At 42.7% G+C, this 20,537-nt stretch overlaps 1 pseudogene; it reads left to right on the top strand.

Moving 5' to 3' along the window:
• Positions 1-4,521: 4,521 nt before the first annotated feature.
• Positions 4,522-18,034, top strand: LOC123827947 (annotated as a pseudogene).
• Positions 18,035-20,537: the final 2,503 nt, after the last annotated feature.

Genomic DNA, 20,537 nt, shown 5'->3' with positions numbered 1-20,537 from the left:
CCAGCTTGTGGTTTGCCTTTCAATTTTGGTCATTTTACTCTTTTAAGAGAAAGAACATTTTCTCAGGAGTCAGAAAATATGCTGTTGCAGCAAGAATAATTGCCAAATTCAAGGCTTGCTCTATATCTGGGAGGAGTTCCTAAGACAGAAGAGGAAGAAAATACTGCAAGCTTGAACTAAGGGGCCCTGTGTTTTGTGTTCTTGAGGTTATTTTGGGGGCGAGGAGCGTGTATCAAACCCCAGTCTGGTTTACTTTGTTCTTAATCATGGGACTGGATTAGCCCTGTTTTGAGGACTATAGTAGAGTAAATGACACAGGCTAGAGCTATTTTTCTCCTCGGTCATAGAATAGTTGAAAAACAAGATACTAAATTGTAACATGGTCCTGAAAATAAAAAACTTACTCAAAAAGCGAATTCGCATAAGAAGTGCCGTGTGGGTTGGCAAAAACACAGGAATAAGCAGATTGTACTGTCTGTTATTGAGAAGGATATGCTGGGCTAGCTCCAGTCGTAATGGCCACAGTGTTGGGTGTCTCAGGACAAGAACCCACCAAATAACAGTATTTCAGAAAATGCTATGGAAACACACACGAAGAAGATCAGGATTGCTCACAGACCTGAAAAATCTGGGCTAGCCTGCAGAAACCTGTTCGCCCCATCCAGGTCAGTAGGAGACTTCAGCCACGTGGGGGAGCTCAAATCTCACTTCCCTTAGCTGTTACTCCACCCCCAAGGGGGTTAGCCACAGACCTTGGGATTGGTCAAGTTCAAGAACACAGTTTAGGGCACCGTGCTAGGGCCTGGAACTTTTTCTGTGTTGAAGGAAAGGTTAAACCTGGAGGCAAAATTTATTTTTGGCTCACCATTTTGTAGGGGTTTTTCTTTAGGAACATTGGTTTCCCATATAGTTGGACTGACAAAAAGGCTTCTGCTGAGATGGAGGTGCCTGCCGCCCCCCAGGTCTTGCTGCCACCCCCCAGAAGGTCTTGCCCCTCAGAAGGGAGGCGATGGATGGTTTGTAGAAACTGAGAAAAGCTTTTCTTTCCTTCCTTGCTTTAACTACAATTTGATTGGAATTGTCTCTTCTCTCCATCAGAGCCAAACAATGAGGATAACTGCAGGCCAGGCAACATCCTCTGGGTAATGAGACAGAACTGATTGTAATGGGTTAGGAATTAGTTCCAAGGGCAAAGAAAGGCTCATCTCAAAACAGAGCATCTCCGTTGAGAATTTTGGACTGGTGTTGCCAGCATTTGTGGACTGGAGAGTATATTCACAATCCAAGGGATTTGTTTTTCTCTTTTGCTCCTGTTTCTCCACCTGGCGGAGATCAATTCTGATAATGGTATGGATTTTGGAGCAGAAGTGTCCAGTACACCAGAGCTGTCAAATCCATCACTATATAGATGAAGAAGGGTGGAAGTCCTCTCTTCTTGTTACCTCCCTCTCTCTCTTCCTTCCTTCCTTCAAGCTAGAAAATGCATGGGAGAAGACTCCCTTCCTTCCTCCCTCCCTCCTTCTTCCCTCTGTTCCTTTTTTCCTTCCATTGTTCTGTCCTTCCTTCCCTCCTTTTATTCATTCATTCTTCTTTTTCTTTGGAGGTGGTTCCTTGTAGGATATACCAATAACTGCTTTTCTATTTTAAATTAATTTTTAACTATGAAAGTGATCCCTGAATACATTCTTCTGCCAAAACACCGGACACTTACAGCTAAAGCTGCCATCAAGTCCTCTCCGGGCATTGTCCCACTACCCCCAACCCCAGTGCCATATTCCAGGCATCGTCACAGGGCAATTAAAGGAGGAGCTGCAGCCAGATTGCCTAGGCTCAAATTTAAGTCTACCACTTAACTGCCTGTGCAACTTTAGGTAAGTTACTTAACCTGTCTGTACCTAAATGTCCGTATCTGGAAAATGAAAATGTTATTAATACCCACCTCAAAGGGCAGCTTTAAGGATTAAATGTAATGATATATGTAAAACACTTAAAATTAGATCACACTTGAGTGAGTATTGGATGAATATTAGCTGTTGGGTTGGCCAAAAAGTCCATTTAGTTTTTTCCGTAAAATAAAAAGACACATTTTTCATTTTCACCAATAATTTTATTGACTTGGGTATTCTGAGTATGTCAGCTATCTCCTGCTATTGGCTTCTAGTGGGTAGAGGCCAGGGGTGCTGCTAAACATCTTCCAGTGCATAAGACAGCCCCACAGTAAAGAATTACTTGGCCAAAATCTCAATAATACCAAGAAACTTTGCAAACCCCTTCTGACACATTCGATCAATCACAGAACCTTCTTCATACATGGCAAAATCTTTTTTTTTTTACATTTCAGTTGAGTGTTTACCTTTCTTGACATAATAAAGCGTAACATGCCAAAAATATTGCGTATTTTCTTCCATCTTCAATATGTAAATGGCTGTACAAAAATTCACCAATTTTGATAAGCTTTTTTAAAAAAAATGCACACTAATATGACAGCTGTCACAATACAATCTAACAAAATTGTTGTGAATGACACTAATGAGAACTGAGCATTACCACAGGGATCTCATGAAAAAAAACCAACTGAACTTTTTGGCCAACACAATCCTATTATTCCACCTCTCACTTCTCATGTGTACTTCTCCCCAATTCCCAGAGCTAACCACTATTGTGAGTTTTCAGAATGTCATTTTAGTATTGTTTGTGTGTAAGTTTGGGCATGTGTCTGACAAAATGCTGTAATGTTATGCATACTATTCTTCATCTTGCCAATTTTAATTAGCGATGATGTTTTGAGATTTACCCGTGTGGACATGAATGGATCTAACATATTCCTTTTAACTGCTATAAAATACACAATGGGTATCTGTAATTTCTTTAGCTACTTCCTTACTGATGGACAGGTAAAATGTTACTAATTTTTGTCTGCTGTGAACAGCGCTGCACGGAACCTCCCCATTTGTGTCTGTGCCACAGTGTGCACACGTACCAGGGCTTCACATGAATCTGTACACGCAGCTGCTGGGTGGTAGGGGATGTGCACGTTGCTGGAGCCAACTCACACTTCCACCCACAATGTCTGAGAGGACTCACTTTCTCAAAACCTCGCAAAAGCTCATTAATAAAATTAAACAGTTTTTTCAGTCAAATGGAGAGAAATATTATGTCATGATTGTTTAATTTGAATTGCCATGGTTTCTCGTGAGACTGAGTATCTTTTCATATGTTTATTAGCTATTTGCATTTTCTCTTCTGGAAATCATCTGTTCATAGCCTCTGTTTCCATTTTGATTATACTGTTAGTCATTTTCTTACAACTCTGTAAAATAATCTTTTGTCAAATATGTGGCAAATAATTTCTCTTTATCAGTTTTGCTTCTCTTTTTGCTTTGTCCCTGGAGTCTTGGATAACACGGGCCTAAGTTTGAATGTAGCCCAAACTCAGTTGACCAACATTTTTCCATGCTTTTTGTTTGTTTGCCATTTTGCTTTTAGCATCTTTTTTAAGAAAGCCTCTTCCCCACCAGTTGTTAACCTATCCATAAATGTAAGGATGCACATGTACATACATCTATATCTATAACTATTTTTTCCTAGTGGACCCTTTTTATACAGGGGTGTGTCGTCTTCTTGGCAAATATAAAGGTCTATGGTGCCAGAACACTCAGATTCTAGATTCCATGTTGTGTTGAGAAGCTGGAGCTGGTGTGTTGAATTAAGAACATGCAGATTATGAACTGTGGAGGCAGGGGGCACAAGGCACCTACACAGGGCTGGCAGGTAGCTCCTTCAGCTCCTCAGAGCTCCTGCTTTGGGGCACTGAAACTATGGGTCATTTTGATTGAAGGCACAGTTTCAATCTACCCCACAAAGGAGATAGTCATAAGATTTGTTACTTATAGACTTTTAGAAACAGGGTGCCCCAACCCTGTGCAGTGAGCTGGGAAGGGCGGTCCTCTATCCTAGGGGAGAGATAGCAGGGGCCAGCAGCTCTTACCTACACAGTGGTCAGGGTGGTGGTCGCTAAGTTCTCAGGGCCTTCACTCTAAGTGGTTGTTTCAGAAAGTGCCTGAGAAGAAACAAAGCAGGGACTTATGGCGGGAATCCTCAACTCAAGTCTTTATCTAGATGCCCAGTCTCTGAGTATGAGCAGGGCTATCACACTGTAAAACGCCTAGCAGCAACTCAGAAAACAAAAGTTGTTTTTCTCATCACACTTGTTTGCTGAGGGGCAGAGGAAAACTGTAAGAAGAAGAGGCATTCAAAATCCTTTATAGGATCGGAAAAGTATTGCTTGGGCTTTGAAAGTGGCAAGTCTGGAACATGGAGAGGAACAGGGCTAGCTTTCAAATCACTTTTTGTCTGGAGATCAAGTGGACAGCGAGCATACTGGGAGGGATGGCACCAGTCCGACAACCAGTGTGAGCCTACATATTGTAGAGGAGGAATGGAACTAGCTTAGGAGCAGGTGGAAGTTTGGAGAGAAACATCTGACTCTTCCTGCAAGAAATGGGGATGCTTTAGGGCGACATGGAAATTGAACACAGCAGTCAGGCATTAGGTTGTGATGTTGCAGAAAAAGAGGTAGAGAGAGCAGTGTTTCTGTCGGCCTAAAGAAAGCTAAAAAACACATGGGAGAAGACATTGATTTAACTTCTTCCGAATTTGAGGTCATGGGGGTTGATGGGATGGATGGGCTCTGTAAAACCATCTGGATTTTTCTGGCAATGTTTTTTTCCTCCTTTCCTTCTTCCTCTTTAGAATATGGCTGTGTGTCTTACAGTAAATATGCATGTGAGCATTATTCATTTCTCAGCCGATACTCCTGCTGCCGTTGGTTAGATAATTTCTGTGTCTTTGGAAGCAAGGCCATGCTTCAGTCAAACTCTAATGTCCTTCAGCTTCTGACTCCTGATCTACAGACTCATCTGTAGTCACACTCTATTTTCTTTCCAGACTTCCCCATCCAATGGTACTGTGAGTGTACCCTTTGAAATTTTCCCTCTGCTCCAAACTTAAAAGACAGTTAGAGGAAAAAAAATCCCCTAACAAATAATAGCTAAACATTTTTATGGGCCAGAAATGGAAACATTCAGCAGTAAGCTGGGACCGCAGCATAGGCCTGCTGGGCTAAAGGTACAGAAATAGGCAGAGTTAAGAGTGCGACTCCTTCAAGGGAATGACACCCACATGCGGTGGGGCAGCAGGGCCAGCCTCACACTGTAAGACCAAAGGCTAGGTGGGCCTGCCCTGACCATGAAACAAGTGGAAACAGCTCTGATCTTTGCTTGAAGCCATGACTTTATACAGCTGAGTCCCTGCAAGGACTGGAAGAAGTAGAGCAAGCCCAGCAACAGGGCCTGTTAGGCTCAGTAACTACATCTAAAATAGGCCCATCACTCTGTGCCTGGAGCTCTCCCTGCATGGTAGGACTAAGTTATGGTCTTGGGTAGTGGGTCTCCCTCGAGGCTCAGTGGAGACAACTGCAAAACTTAGACACAGAGAAGAGTGATGACAGGGAAAGAAAACAAGCTAAGATAAAACAACAAAGGCTAATGCCACCCAAGATGAGTCTATCAACCCAAATATAAACTTACAATTAAGGAAACTACCCATAGCCCTGGCTGGTATGGCTCAGTGGATTGAATGCAGGCCTATGAACTGAAGGGTCATTGGTTTGATTCCTGGTCAGGGCACATGGCTGGGTTGCAGGCCAGGTCCCTAATGGGGGGTGTGCAATAGTCAACTACACATTGATGTTTCTCCCCATCTCTTTTTCTCTCCCTTCCCCTCTTTCTAAAAATAAATAAAATCTTTAAAAAAATAACTATGCTAAAAAAATTAAACTACCCCTAAAAATTTATCAATCAGATGGGTTCATGCATAATGAAATGCAAAAAAATAGAAACATATCAAGTGATTTTAAAATGTTATGTTCCAGATCTTCAAAGAGATAGAGAACCAAAAGTTACAAAATAGAAATAGGCAGAAATGATAGGCTATGAAAAAAAAGACATCATGAGAATTTAAATAAAGTAAATGAAATAAAAAACTTCATAGCATAAATACTATATTGGACCCAATAAAAACCACTAGTGAACTGCAACTAAATAGCATTACATTTTTCCTCTTCTTCTGGCGGTCTTGAACATGAAGGTGTTCTTTAGACCAATCCCTGTTTCTCACCTCTTTCCCTTTGTTACTCTGTGTTCTTCCTATACAACTTGATTTTTATGCTTCAGCTTCTTCCTATAGACTAAGGCATGAAAATATTAGTCACAAGAATAATTGTGCAATTATATATAATGGCACCACGGTAGATGGTACATTGGCCACAATAGCTTTTATTATTGGATAGTTTGCTAGAATAGTAAAGCTGTTTTCCACCAATACAGTGCATTACACTTGGTAAAAATTGGCTTCCAAAGTCTCTCCTGACTTTCTGCAACAACCACTGGATAAGCTGAAGAGGCCCCAGATGTTTGTATGACATAAATTGTACTTACAGAATTATTCTGACAAACTCATTTCTTTTTACCAATGTATTCCCTTAATAAAATTGATTGTGAATTTTGAAAATTGCTTACAAAACTCTGACTTTAACTCACACATACCTACTTTGATGACACTTCATCCTTGGAGTTTAGTTAAGAAGACAGACCCAACTTCAAAGAGTTAAAGTTGTTGAATGACTCAGAAAACAACATCAAGTGCCAGTAGAACAGGCCGTAACAATTCACTGGACCACGTATTCGCTTGGAGCTGATCAATAAGGAGAAATTTGGTTATCAAGTAGAGTTTCATATCGAATGAATAGCTGTTTCCTGGACTGTACCCAAGTCTGATGACTAGAACTGGGAATCTGTGGAAGGTGCTTCTGGCATCTTTCCAATAATTCTACTCCCTCCCCCTTTTCCAACAGAACCCTGATTTTGTTCAGGGTGACTATGTGCTCAGTCTTAAGCAAGAAGGATTCCCAAGTCAGACCCATGACCTAAGAAGCCAATGGTGACAATCCCATTCTCTGCTTTCCCAGCTTCCCTTGCTCTTCCTTAGGGATGACTATGTAACACAGTTGTAGTGAATAGCATGTAAACAGAAGTCTGCTAAGAAAAGGACAGATGTGGTTAGTGCTGATCCTAACTATTTCCTCTTGCCTTGGATTTGACGTTTAAAAATGTGGCAGCCATCTTGCAACCATGTGGCAAGACCAAGAGAATCATAGAAATACCAGCCCCGACATCACTGAGCTGGGCAAATGCCGGCACAAGCTTACCACTTGCCACCTTGCTAAGCGAGAAAAACAGGCTTTTATCAACATACTGTTAACTGTACACAGTTCTAACTGATACAGTATGGAAATAAAATAGTTGGCTTTTTAATCTGTATTTTGAAAGATTAAAGTGACTAGATCGGTTGGAGGCTGGAATGAAAGAAGCCCATGGTAACTGATCCTCACTGGAGAATGACATATGCTCACAGGAAAGAGAGCAGGAGGCAGTCCCCCTGGGACTGTTGCTAGAAGAGTTTTGCAGTCTTGGTCCTTGGTAACCAACTGAGGTTTCTCTCTCACATCAATATTTCTCTCCCTCTCTTCCTCCTTCCCTTGCCCTCTCTCTAAAAATAAATATTTTAAAAAAGAATGAAACATTTAAGAATTAATGGAGTGTACCCAATATGTTGCAGCAGAATTAGCAAGAAAACATTTTTACTAGGCCAGATGAAGTATCTTTCATTTATTAATACAGAACCACCAGGCATAGTTACACATCTGAGGCCCAATTATCTAAGAAGAGTTCCTAGGGAAACAAAAAAATTTTCCATTTCTTTCTGTTACTGCTCCTTAACGACAGAGAGTGTTCTTTCTTTCTTGGCATTCTCTCTTTTCTCTCTACCTCAGGACATACGTACAGATGCATTGGCTGCTTTACAGACATGCTACGATTTCTTGCTGTGGTCGATCAAAGTTGGAATGCCTGAGGAAATTACTCAACTTAGACAGCCTGGAATTGTAGCTAGCCAAATAGTTACAGTGCTCTACTTTTCACATGTGTTAAAGTAATATTTTAGCTATCTTGGATGTACGTTGAGAGAACATTTGTCTGCATCACATTGTGTGAACCCTTGAGTCAAATATAGTATGTTGAATGCCCAGCTTTAGTACCTGTGACAGTTCATTTTTTAACGGTTCCATCACACAGAAGACAACATATTTTATGTTAAAAAAAAAACCTCTCACACACAACAGCATATGTATTAGGAACTAAGACTTTTATGATCTTCTCGAATCATCCAAGCTGTTCTGGAAATGTCAGAATAAATGCTGCAAATGTTGATATTTGTTCAGAAGAGCATTTGTTGATCTGGTGTGCAGTAGTCTGTCAACAAATGGAACCTATTTTTTCTAATTTATTATTAAAATTTTTCAATAAAAAAGCACTGCACATCTGTCCTTTCCTTTTTTCGATTAATCTTCCTAATTTGCAAATAAACATATAAAGAGTTAAGCAGAAAAATAATGTCATAGTAGTTTGTTTTCATGTTTTTTAAATTAGAAGGCACAGAATCGCAGCACAAAGACTTACATAAATCTCTAAAATAAAATATTGGCTTCAGTAGACTTGCACATATGAAATAGTTTAAAACTTTGTTTTAGTTGGATTCTTTATAATTTCCAGGAAGAGGTTAGCACACACAGTACCTGAAACTGTCCTTTCCACATGAACTGCAGTCAAGAAGACAGATGCAGCTGCTCCTCCAGTAAAGCCCAGTTTGGTGTCCACTTACACTTCCCTTCCACCTACGTAATTACATCTTCCAACCATGTCAGCAATAATATAGAAACATCACTCAAAAGAACCCACCCCTAACAGACCATGCACTTCCAATAACTTCAACCATCCGTTTATCAAATGTGAGGTGACGACATGATCATAAATGGGGAGGAGAGGGGAGGAATACTAACTTATAAGTAGTAACTTATAATTCTCTTAAGCCAGAAGGGGCAGGATCGAGGGTGGGAGGTGGGGATGGCTGGGGTGGAGGGAATGGTGGAGGGAAAATGGAGACAACTGTACTTGAACAACAGTAAAAATAAAATAAAATGACAGGATTTAACAATGAAAAACAAGAGTTCCAACACAATTCATCTTTTTCTACTTTATTTTTTGTTGTTTATTCTATTACAATTGTCCCCAATTTTTTCTCTTTTGACTCCCTCCACCTAGCCCACCCCCACTCCCACAGTCAGTCCCTTCTCCATTGCCCACGCCATGGGTCATGCACACATGTTCTTTGACTAGTCCCTTCGCCTTCCTTCCACCATTTCCCCCACCCCTTGCCCTTCTACAACTATCAGTCTGTTCCATGTTTCCATATCTCTGTTTCTATTTTTCTCATTAGTTTATTTTGTTCATTAGATTTCAGTTATAAGTGATGTCATATGCTTATTTTGCTTAGCATAATAGTCTCCAGTTCCATCTATGCTATTGGAAAAGGTATGAGTTCTTTATTTCTGCTGTGTAGTATTCCATTATGTAAATGTATCACAATTTTTTAATCCACTCATTGACTGATGGGCACTTGGGCTGTTTCCAAAACTTGGCTATTATAAATTGTGCTACTCTGAACACAGAGGTGCTAAGTTCTTTTGGATTGGTGTTTCAGGATTCTTAGGGTATATTCCCAGCAGTGGAATCACTGGGTCATAAGGCAGTTCCATGTTTAATTTTTTGAGGAAATTCCATACTGTTTCTCACAGTGACTGCACCAGTCTGCATTCCCACCAAGAATGTGCTAAGGTTCCTTTTTCTCTATTTCCTTGTCAGCACTTGTTGTTTGTTGATTTGGTTATGATGGCTGTTCTGACTGGTGTGAGGTGGTATTTCATTGGGGTTTTAATTTGCATCTCTCTGATGGCTAGTGATGTTGAGCAATTTTTCATAGGTCTATGGACCATCTATATGTCTATTTAGGTCCTTTGCCCATTTTTTAATTGGGTTGTTTGTCTTCCTGGAGAGGCGTCATGTGAGTTCTTTATATATTTTGGAGATGAAACCCTTGTCTGATGTATCATCGGCAAATATGCTGTCCCATACAGTCAGTTCCCTCTTCGTTTTAATGATGGATTCTTCAGCCATGCAGAGCTTCTTAATTTGATGTAGGCCCTTTTGTTTATTTTTTGTATTACCCTTGCCCTGGAGATGTATCAGCAAAAATATTGCTACATGGGATGTCTGAAATTTTATTGCCTATGTTTTCTGCTAGGCCTTTTATGGTATCACAACTTATTTTTAATTCCTTTATCCATTTTGAATTTATTCTGGTGTAAGTCGGTGGTCTAGTTTCATTTTTTTGCACGTACCAGTCCAGTTCTTGCAACATCACTTATTGAAGAGACTGTTTTTACTCCAGCATATGCTCGTGCCCCCTTTGTTGAATATTAACTGACCACAGAGGCATGGGTTTAGTTCTGGGCTCTCCAGTCTGTTCCATTGGTCCATGTGCCTGTTCTCATGCCAGAGCCAGGCTGTCTTGATTACAGCGGCCTCGTAGTATAGTTTGATATCAGGTATTGTGATCCCTCCAACTTTGTTCTTCTTTGTCAGGATTGCTGAGGCTATTTGGGGTCTTTTTTGGTTCCATGTACATTTTTGGAATATTTGTTCTAGATCTGTGAAACCAATCCATTTTAAAATGTTCACATCTGCATGTACTCCAAAAAAGGAAAATATAAGTAAGTTCCTCACTCTGAGCTTTCTGAGAAACCTAATAAGCATCGAGACGCCAATGCCCTGTGTCGCAGACATGCAGGTTGGGCACAGTCAGGAAGTGTGTGCACCACGCAGGAGTCTGGACCAGCGAGAAGGACTGCCAGTAAAAGTTCCCTGGCACTGGGAATGGCCAAAGAACTCTTGTCACATGGGATGACTAGGATCCAATCTGAAGCTGTTTGCTCTGTTATAGTGATATGCAATCCTTCATTATTCTAACACTTAGTAGGTAAAGCCTGATACCCACATACAAATGAGGTGGTAGAGAGAATGAATGAGAAACACGAAGTCACGTTTTGTTCCGTTTTGAAACAGGGTTTACGGTATGATCTTGATGGGATTCGTAAAAATTATGTGACTTAATTTTCTTTCTCACTTCTTTCCAGTTTCTGAATGAAGGCCTGGGTATGAGAGATGGACAAAAACTTAAAACCAAAGGCAATCTTTTAGATTGACCTTGAAAATATCAGCCTATCATTTTCCTGAACACAGGAAAATCTTAACCTAGCTCCTCTGTTACAAAAAGCAAACAAAGAAACAAACAAACAAATAAAACCCAGTAGACATTAGATTATAAAATTGATGCCCCAAATTATATAGACACACACACACACACACACACACACACACACACTCACTTAATGGTCACAACACTATAAATCCAAGGGCTAATAAATCTAGTATCTCTATTAAAACAGGAAAAGAAGACATTTTACACTCAATCCAAAAGCCTAGGTTTGTCCCACGTAGCCAAAATATAGGATTACCATCAAATTTACCAAGTGACCAAATGTAGCTTTAAGTAGCTCAAAACTGAATTCCAAAATGAAATACGTTCTCAGACAGTAACAACTCCTAGAGCTAAATGCAGGCTCATATGCAAAACTACATGCTCCTCAAGAAGTGCTACGTCTGGACTTGGACCCTCTACAGGATTCGGGCATGGCGAGCACATCATCTGATCAGGTCCACACAGGTCACTGAGGAATGGCTCAAGAAGGGTGAAAAGTTTTTCCTGTTGTCATCATTACACAGTAAACTGGAACATGCACTGTATTTAGGTGTTTTGACTTCGTCAAAAACTAATACAGAGCAGTTTTAATGCAGTGTAAAGTTAATGTAGAATTCAGTCATTGATTCAGCTTTCTCATCATTGTAAAAAAATTAAAAGGAAAAAAAATCACTGCTTTTCCATTGAGCAGGTACTTTGTGCTAGGGAGCAAGTTTAATCTCTAGGGTCTTAGACAAAGAACAGTGTACCTTTAGTACCAAAGACGAGACGCAGTATCAGTATTCAAAAATGTGCTTTAAAAGAGAGTGTGACTTCTGCTGTCCCAGGCTAACTGGGCTCTGTCTGGTGTTTCTTTGTTCGCACAGGACAGCCCACAGCCTGTCTTCTAATTAAGTTAATGTTCTAGCAGCAGAACAGACAAACAAGTTGCATCCAATCTGCATCCAACTCGTCAAGACACATTTCCCTTGGTCAGAGGTAGAAATCTAGGGAGAGGTGATTTTCCCTGCATCCTCACCAGAACATGATTACTTGGCTGGATGCAGCTCCATGAAGTGTAACTATGGGTGTACGCCTCAATAAAACAAAACAAACAAACAAAAACAACAAAAAAAGAAATGCAGAGAAACATATAGACTCTATAAACAGTTAGAATACACAGAAATCCTACTAAAATCTTTGACTAAAATAATCAATCATATCAGTTTGAAAAAAAGGTAAAACAAAAAAGGTAAGTACTACTAAGGAAAAAAGATAAAGCTCCTTGCTTTACACACAGAAAAACTGGACCTCTCCCTATTACAGAGAATAAAAGGTATTATCAATGAAAGAGACAATGGGCTTTTCAAAGGTAGTAGGTCTAAATTTAGACTCATTAGCCACGTGTGGTTAATGGCACTTGCGTGTGGCTAAATGCATCAAGCTGTCTTTCAAATGTGTTCAGCCCCATGGGGAAGGGGAGGGGAGGAGGGAGCAAAGAACCACTGAAATACTCAGCTACCCTCTGCTTATGAAAAGATGGTTTCTGCAAAACAAAAACCGTGCAGAAGAATGAAATGCTCATTTATTTAAATAACTTTTCACTCTTCCAAATAAACAGAAATGACTGTAGAGCAGATGTTTCTACTTTTTTTGCAGTAAAAAGCAAACACTGAAGTGAAGTAGGGAGCAGGGGGTAATTAAGCATCTCCTTACAAAGAAAGCCCCTAAGGGAACTTGTTACAGGTTTGGTGAGAGAAAGGGCGTTAGTTGTATCAGCCCTTCCTAGTGTGTCTTTCCATCTTAGATGTGCCCATATCCCAGCAGCAAGCCTCACCATTTCTGTGACCACTATTAGCTAATTTTTTTTTGGTACTTACCTTCGCATACCTAAATAACATGCCTATATTACTACTTCTTTTTAGTGGGTGTTACATGTAGTCTATTGATTCCCTGCTGTGGTACTTAGATGAGACCACACCCATGTATATAGCCAACCTCCCAATGTAGTCATATCATAATTTTGATTAGATTCATATTTGTGGTTTATTATCACTGTAAAATACTATTGGTAGCTGATATTATATGATGACTTTTCCTTTCTTGCCTGTTGCTTTTCTAGGACTTAATAATAATCTCACTCTTCATGTTTGCTAATTCAAGGCTAAATTCCTCCAGCTAAGTCTCTTTTTAGTATATTCAGACATATTAGGTCTTTTTATCCATTCATCTTCTGGACAAAAATCTGCCCCCACCAGCCCTCTGGCCTTCTGCAATCTGGGTCCGTTACCTCCCTCTATCTGGGCACCATGGTCATTCAGGCATCTCTTGATCTTAATAAAACAAAGAGATAAAAAAGACAACAAAGAGACACTGTATCTTTATTGTCCTTATGTCTGTTCAACAGTATCTCGTTTCTAGAAACGCTTTAAACAAAGAAATGGCCCTAGCTGGAGTTGTTTGGGATGGAGAGAGAAGTCACTATCTGTGGCAGCACAGAAAATGTCAGAGTTGAACTGCTGTTTCCAAGTCTCGCAGTGACTGCAGACTCAATTATGAAAATGGGGTTGGACGAAGTCTTCACGCTTACAATGGGTCTGTTTTAGTCTCACTGATGTTTTTGCAAAAGATTTTGTTCCTTGCATGCCTGTTAGATCTTCTTCCAACTTAACGTTACTTAGTCTTCTACTTGGAGAAATTTCTACCAAGCACTGTTTAATGTTTGAATTTAGAATAAAAAGTCAGGAATTTTTTTGTTGGTATCCATATAAAATTAGTATATTTTTATTGTGTGAAACTGAAAAATGAAGAAAACTAGAAAGGAGAACGATGATTTGCCCAATCTAATTACCCAGAAACAACCACCTCTACTATTTTGAAGCTTTCGTTTCTAAAAATATACCTTTTACAATAATATACTTTTTACAGAAGTTAAATAGTTATAATTATACTATGCATCTTGATTTTTTTACTTACTACTACAAACACTTTACATCTCACTATAGATTCTAAAAACATAATTTTAGTAAAATAGCTTATAAAAATACATCAGTATCACTGTAACAAATTTAGAAAGTATGGCATGACAAAGAGAAGAAAACAAAAATTCCCCAAAATCTCATCCCCAGTGGTCATTTGGTCATTTCTTGGTAGGTCTTGTGTGTATATATGACATACACATTTTGATTGAATACATAAATGGTTGAAATTGTAATCCTTATGTCATTTTGTATTTTGTTTCTATTGCCTAGTACTGCGATATAAGCATTTTACTGTGTCATCAAAACTCTTTGTAAATGAAATTTTAAAAGCTTTATAAAACCCTATCATACGGTAATGGTACTTAACCAAGGCCCTGTGTTGTGCAAAACAATACTATGCAAATATCTTTGTGTATAAATGTTGTCTGTATTTTTGAAATTTTAATTAGGAGAGATTCCTAAAAGTCCAAGGGTTTGAAAATGTTAAGGCATATTGTTTGCATTTCCAGAATGGTGGCACCTGCTGGTATTTGTACCAGCAATGAAGTTGTGTTTGCTTCACACAGCTGGTTGCATTTTTATATTACATGTATTTAAAACCTGTGTAAGTGGTAGATGAGGACAACGCTCAGGACCCTCTGATGACACTGATTCCCAACGGTTGGTCCAGTATCTGGGACTTCGGCCGTTTGAATCCTGCACACCCCATTCCCCGGGGTCAGAAGGAAACTGCACATTCACGTCTGTCACTCAGTAACGTTTGGGAGGGCTGCAGCCCTCTGCTAGATTCTCAGAATGTAGAGATAAATAATCCATTTTCTGAATCCATATTTTCTGAACTGAAGGCAGGATTTTCCAGCTGGTATCCCCAGGCATATCATGCACTAAGATACTGAGCCTCCTGGTCTTTGGGGTACCAAGATGGCATCTGAGGTGACCGAAACCATGGGGATTGTCCCCTCTGGCTGATGAAAGACCTCTCCGTTTGCCCCAGTGTGTCAAACAGGTGTTATTAAACACTGTCCTTTTTGTTTTAGGCCCTGATGTGACCAAGGGTGGGGAATGCTGCCTTCGGGTCATCTTGATGTTCCTCTCGGTCTCCGTCTTCCTCAGAAGTAGCCTTGTGGGAAAAGAACAAATATGTCGTGGGTCAAGCAGTCTCCCTGCATTACTCCCATCAGACCCACACTGCATGCTGCGCTGCTGGGGGCTGGCACACTCCCATTCTCTGTGATCTAGCACATAACTGGGCAAAACATTATTTCCTATTGCAGGCCAAAGCAAGCTCTTTGCAAGGCTGCAGGACTACCTCGGACAAACAAAATCTCTTTCCTCAAAGGTTAAGAAGTGTTCAAGCAAGACACTGCATTACAATGGAGAAAATCACCCTTTCAGAGATAAAAACTCTTTTTTAATTACACGTTGTTCTGACAAAGGAGTGCAGTAGCACTAACTACGTTCGAATAAATCACTACAACTTGTAGACAAAGAAAGCATCTGGGCAGAAGCAGCTTCATAGTCCTCAGGTGCTCTTGAGTTTAACAGGAACAGGACAGCACAAGGAAGCAAACAGTTGTCCTCAAGGTATATGCAGTTTAGGGGGCCTCTGGAAGGGGGAGGTGGCGCTGGGGGCCTCCTCCCGCAGCTCCCTGTGCTTGGGCATGGCACCAGCTGAACTGGAGGGTCCCAGTCTCTGCCCCGTCCCAGGGCCCTCCAGCTGCTAAGGGAGGTGGTGGCAGGGGCAGCTCCTGGCCCACAGCAGGATCAAAACTCTGAACCTATGGGATTCTGCACTTTATCCAGCCTCAGTGGGCGGGCTTCCAAGTGGAGAGGACCCGCTTATAGGCCGAATGTGCCGAGTTGCAGGCTGAAGAGCATCTCAAGGCAGGTGCGGTGGATCAAGATGTTAGAATATGCGTCACAGCAGGAGAGGGCCAAATATCATATATTGAAGTTTGGGACAGACTCAAACCAGAGGGAGAAGAGACCAGAACTGTCAGAACAGGTCTCCAATAGCCCTATGGAGTCGGTCACCTTGAAGAAGAGCCCACTGGTGTGGAAGGAGGGGCAGTAGCTCCTCCGACAGTACCTGGAAGAGGTGGGCTACATGGACACCACCCAGGATGTGCAGTCCAAAGGCATGCAGTCCCTACTGGGATGCTCATTGGGGTTCAATGGGGCCACGAAGCCCAGCAAAGGAAACCCCAGAGGCACAGTGGGCCCAGGAGAGGGGGTGGGCTCAGTGGTGGGGAGTCGGTAGCAGTGAAATAGATGGAGGAGCAGATCAAGAGGAATGCAGCAGGCCGAGAGGGCAGAGGGTGCTGCAGCAGATCTGCCTCCTGCAGAACCGAGGACCAAGACAGCGGCGAGGATGGCGACGAGGAGAGCCAGCTGGACAGGACGGCGTGCCGCACGAGAAGCAGTATGTGAGGCTGCCAGCCAAAGCTCGGTGACCAAAATGGAGGGTGAGAACCAGGAGGGTGACTCAGAGGATGCCATCCGTGAGTTCGACTTCCTGGGCTGGGGAGAGGACAGGGAGGGGTCTCCAGACCCTCAGGTCCTTGGTGATGCTCTGAAGAAGGGACTCACCATGAGCTGGAAAGCCGGGAGGTGTGAGGGCATCAGACAACAGGGAATTTTAGCTGACCTACGGGATGTGGATGGGCTGATCCCCAAAGTGACTGTCACACCTCTTGGCACATTCCAACCCTTGCCCCACAAGGGTTTCTTTGGCTTCTCCTCCTATGTTTTCATCATGGACACTACTGGGGGCAGGGTGGTGAGCCTGGAGACCTTGATAGATCTGACCATCACCAGTGACAACGACCTCAGCTGTGACCTGTCTGATGGCAAAGATGCCTTTGGGAAGATGTGGAACCCCAAATTCATTTTCTACTCATGCTAGGATGGCTTTTGCTCCCTGGCTTTCTACTACAGCCATTCGGTTTTGCTCACCGCTTCTGGTGGCCCATGCATGCTCTGGAACCTCAGAAGGCTGTCACAGACAAGAATGCTGTGCTACACGGGGAACCTACCCACGTCTTCCAGACTCACAGGGGCCCGTATTGGCAGCAGCCATGGGCATGGACAGTGAATGCTGTTACAGTGATGGGGGCAGATGCTTGCATCCACAGCTGGAAGATTCCACACCTCAACATGGACCCCCAACATGGTTATGACTGAGCAGGCTGAGCCACTTCCTGGAGAGCTGGGGGCCTGTCCTTCAGTCCCACCTCCCGGCTCCTGGCCTCTTTTGGAATCTGGGACCCCAGTAGGAGCAGCCAGACCTGCCTCTGTACCTTCTCCACAGCCAGCAATCATGATATCTCCACCTCAACAGCCTTCACCAGCACCAAGCCTGCCCACATTGTGGCCTCCTTCCACTCTGGGGACACCTTCTGTAGGACCTGGAGGTTGGCAGTGTGCCCCTCACTTTGGAGTCCCAGGGGAGCAGTGGCCTAACCCAGATGAACCAGGTGGTGAGTCATCCAAACCAACCCCTCACCATCACCACCCATGATGGCAGAGGCATTCACTTCCTGGGCAACCAGACAGGGAAATGCATTGCTCACCTGGACATGGCCACCTGCCTGGCCATAAACTCCAATGGTGTATTCCTGATGTTGGAGAACCACCACAGCTCCTTGCGTCTGTGGAGCCTGGACAACAAAATGTGAGTGCAGGAGATCACGACCCACTGTGAGAAGCACCAGGAGGCCATCCATGCTGTTGCCTGCCACCCCAGTAAGGCCCTCATTGCCAGTGCCAGGGCCAAAGCCTTGGCCAAGGTCTTTGTATGATGCCCACTTGGCCCTGCTTTGGTGGGGGAGCAGAGCTGGGCAGCTTGGACAGAGATGACTCAGCCTCAGTCTGGAGGCCAGAGGCCCTGTATCTTTCTGCCAGCCTCAGCCTGGTGGTGCTAAAGGCTCTCGCCCCAGGAGGCCCTCCCCCGTGGCCTGTCCTTCCCCCAGCATCCAGCCTGGGGAGTTGCCTCCTTCAGTACTCACCCTCCGAGATGGCCTCTGGTAGTTTCAGCTCTGCCCTGACACCCACTCCGGGCCTTCTAACTGTCTTCTGGGGCAGCACAACCCGGGCTGGGTGCTCCTGGGGCTCAGCTTTTCCAAGACACCAGAAGGTACCAGGTTTTTTCTTTGAACCCTTATTTCTCCTCTCCATCCTTTCAGATGGGGGTGGGAGCTGTGCTGGGAGGAATCCCAGACGCCCCTTCTCTGGGTACCCCCGGAGCCATGGAGCCAGCTGGAGCTAGGATGTCCTCAGTGGGAATGCTGGGCCTCGACCACCCAGAAGCACACTCAGTCCACCATCCTCCCCTCTGATTCCCTCAACACAGCCTTCCAGGCACTACCCAGTGCCTCCAGGGCCGGTAACTGCCTGGGGAGCAGGCGATGTCCTCTGGGGTTGTGCCCACCCCTACCTCCCCCAACACTCCTCCAAGGGCAGCCCCCCACCCACCACAGCATCAACCATGGGGAAAGATGGCCTTCTCTTGCCCCTCCCTGGGGCGTGGAAGGTGGCATGGGGTCCCCAGGGTCCTCCATAACTCCCTGTATATCTTTATAAATAAATGGGATTTTAATGGAGGGCCCCCCACCCCCACAATGTCGTTATCCCTACATGATAGCCTGTCAGTCTCTTCTCCTGGTCCTCTGCTCCTTCCCTCTATTTATTTCTCTTTTGGGTTCCACCCTGAGTCCTTGTGCTTCCTTCCAGAGACTTGTTTATACGCCCTATCCTCTGTCCTGGACTTGTATGTGTAACTTGTCTCAATATCCTTCAGAGAAAAAAAATATGTACAGTTTCGTTTTGAGGCTTCAACATTGCAAAAGTCAATGGGAAGTTCTCAGTCCTCATTTCCCTTTTCCTATTGTGCTCTGGCTCAGTGGATCACTCCTTCCTTCGTCTTTTTTTAATCTTTCTTTTTTTTTTTTTAATTGTGGTTCAGTTACAGTTGTCTCCATTCCCCCCTTCCCATTACTTTCCCCACTAATTTACTGATGGGCACTTAGGCTGTTTCCAGCACTTGGCTATTGTAAATTGTGCTGCTATGAACATTGGGGTGCATAGGTTCTTTTGAATTGGTGTTTCAGGATTCTTAGGATATAATCCCAGCAGTGGAATTGCCGGGTCAAAAGGCAGTTTCATTTTTAGTTTTCCGAGGGAATTCCATACTGTTTTCCATAGTAGAAGCCTTCACCAGCCTGCATTCCCACCAACAGTGTACACTGGGGTTCCCTTTTCTCCAGAACCTCATCAGCACTTGTTTGTTGATTTGTTTATGATAGCCACTCTGGCCGATTCGAAGTGTATCTCATTGTGGTTCTAATTTGCATCTCTCCCATAGCTAGTGATGCTGAGCATCCTTTCCTATGTATCTGGGCCCTCTGTATGTCCTCCTTGGAGAAGTGTCTGTTCAGGTCCTTTGCCCATTTTTTAATTGGATTGTTTGTCTTCCTGGTGTGGAGCGATCCTTCTTTCTTGAAATACATCCTTTTCTTTGCTTCTAGGCACCGCACTGCTCTGGGTTCTCTTGTATCTCGCAGGTTGATCCTTTTCAGTGCCTTTGCCCATCTCCCTCCTGTTACAGTTGGTGCGCCCAAGGGGTCAGTCCTCAGTTCCTCTATGTCTATTCATTTCCTCTATGTATGAAAGATGGTACTTTCGTACAGTAAGGCAGTTTCATGGCTTTGAGCATCACCTACACTATGGCCCCCAGTCTTATCTTTCTTGTTGAACTCCATTCTCATGTGTTCAGCTGTGGCCTGTTATGGTGGGAAAGGCTAAGTGGAAGTCACTAGAACTGCTTTACATAGGAACATTGTAAACCAGAAGCAATATTCCATTTCTGAAGGGAATTAGTGACACCAGCAAGGACTAAAAAGATGCAAGTGTGTTGGTTTCCACCACATTTCCATTCAACTCTTCTTTTTGGTTTCTGTAGAAGGAGTAGCATTTATGTTAGCAACCTCCAAAGAATAATTAGGTATAAATGTGACAAAATATATATCTAATCTATATGAAGAAAACTATAAAACTCTGGATAAAATAAAAAGAAGGATATTCTGTGTTCATGGATAGGAAGACTCAATATTGTCAAGATGTCAGTTCTTTCCAACTTGATCTATGGGTATAATGCTATCCCTATCAAAACTTTAGTGAGCTATTTTGTTAATGTCAATAAACTGACTCATATATAGAGAGGCAACACAATATTGAAGAAGATGAACAAAGTTGGAGGCCAGATACTACTTGACTTTAAGACTTACTATAAAGCTGTATATAAAG

The sequence above is a fragment of the Phyllostomus hastatus genome, unplaced genomic scaffold, assembly GCF_019186645.2.
Source record: "Phyllostomus hastatus isolate PE091 unplaced genomic scaffold, TTU_PhHast_1.1 phas_contig_137, whole genome shotgun sequence".
Classification (NCBI taxonomy): Eukaryota; Metazoa; Chordata; class Mammalia; order Chiroptera; family Phyllostomidae; genus Phyllostomus; species Phyllostomus hastatus.
Note: the sequence above shows the minus strand (reverse complement) of the source record. Positions and strands in the feature narration are given on the sequence as shown.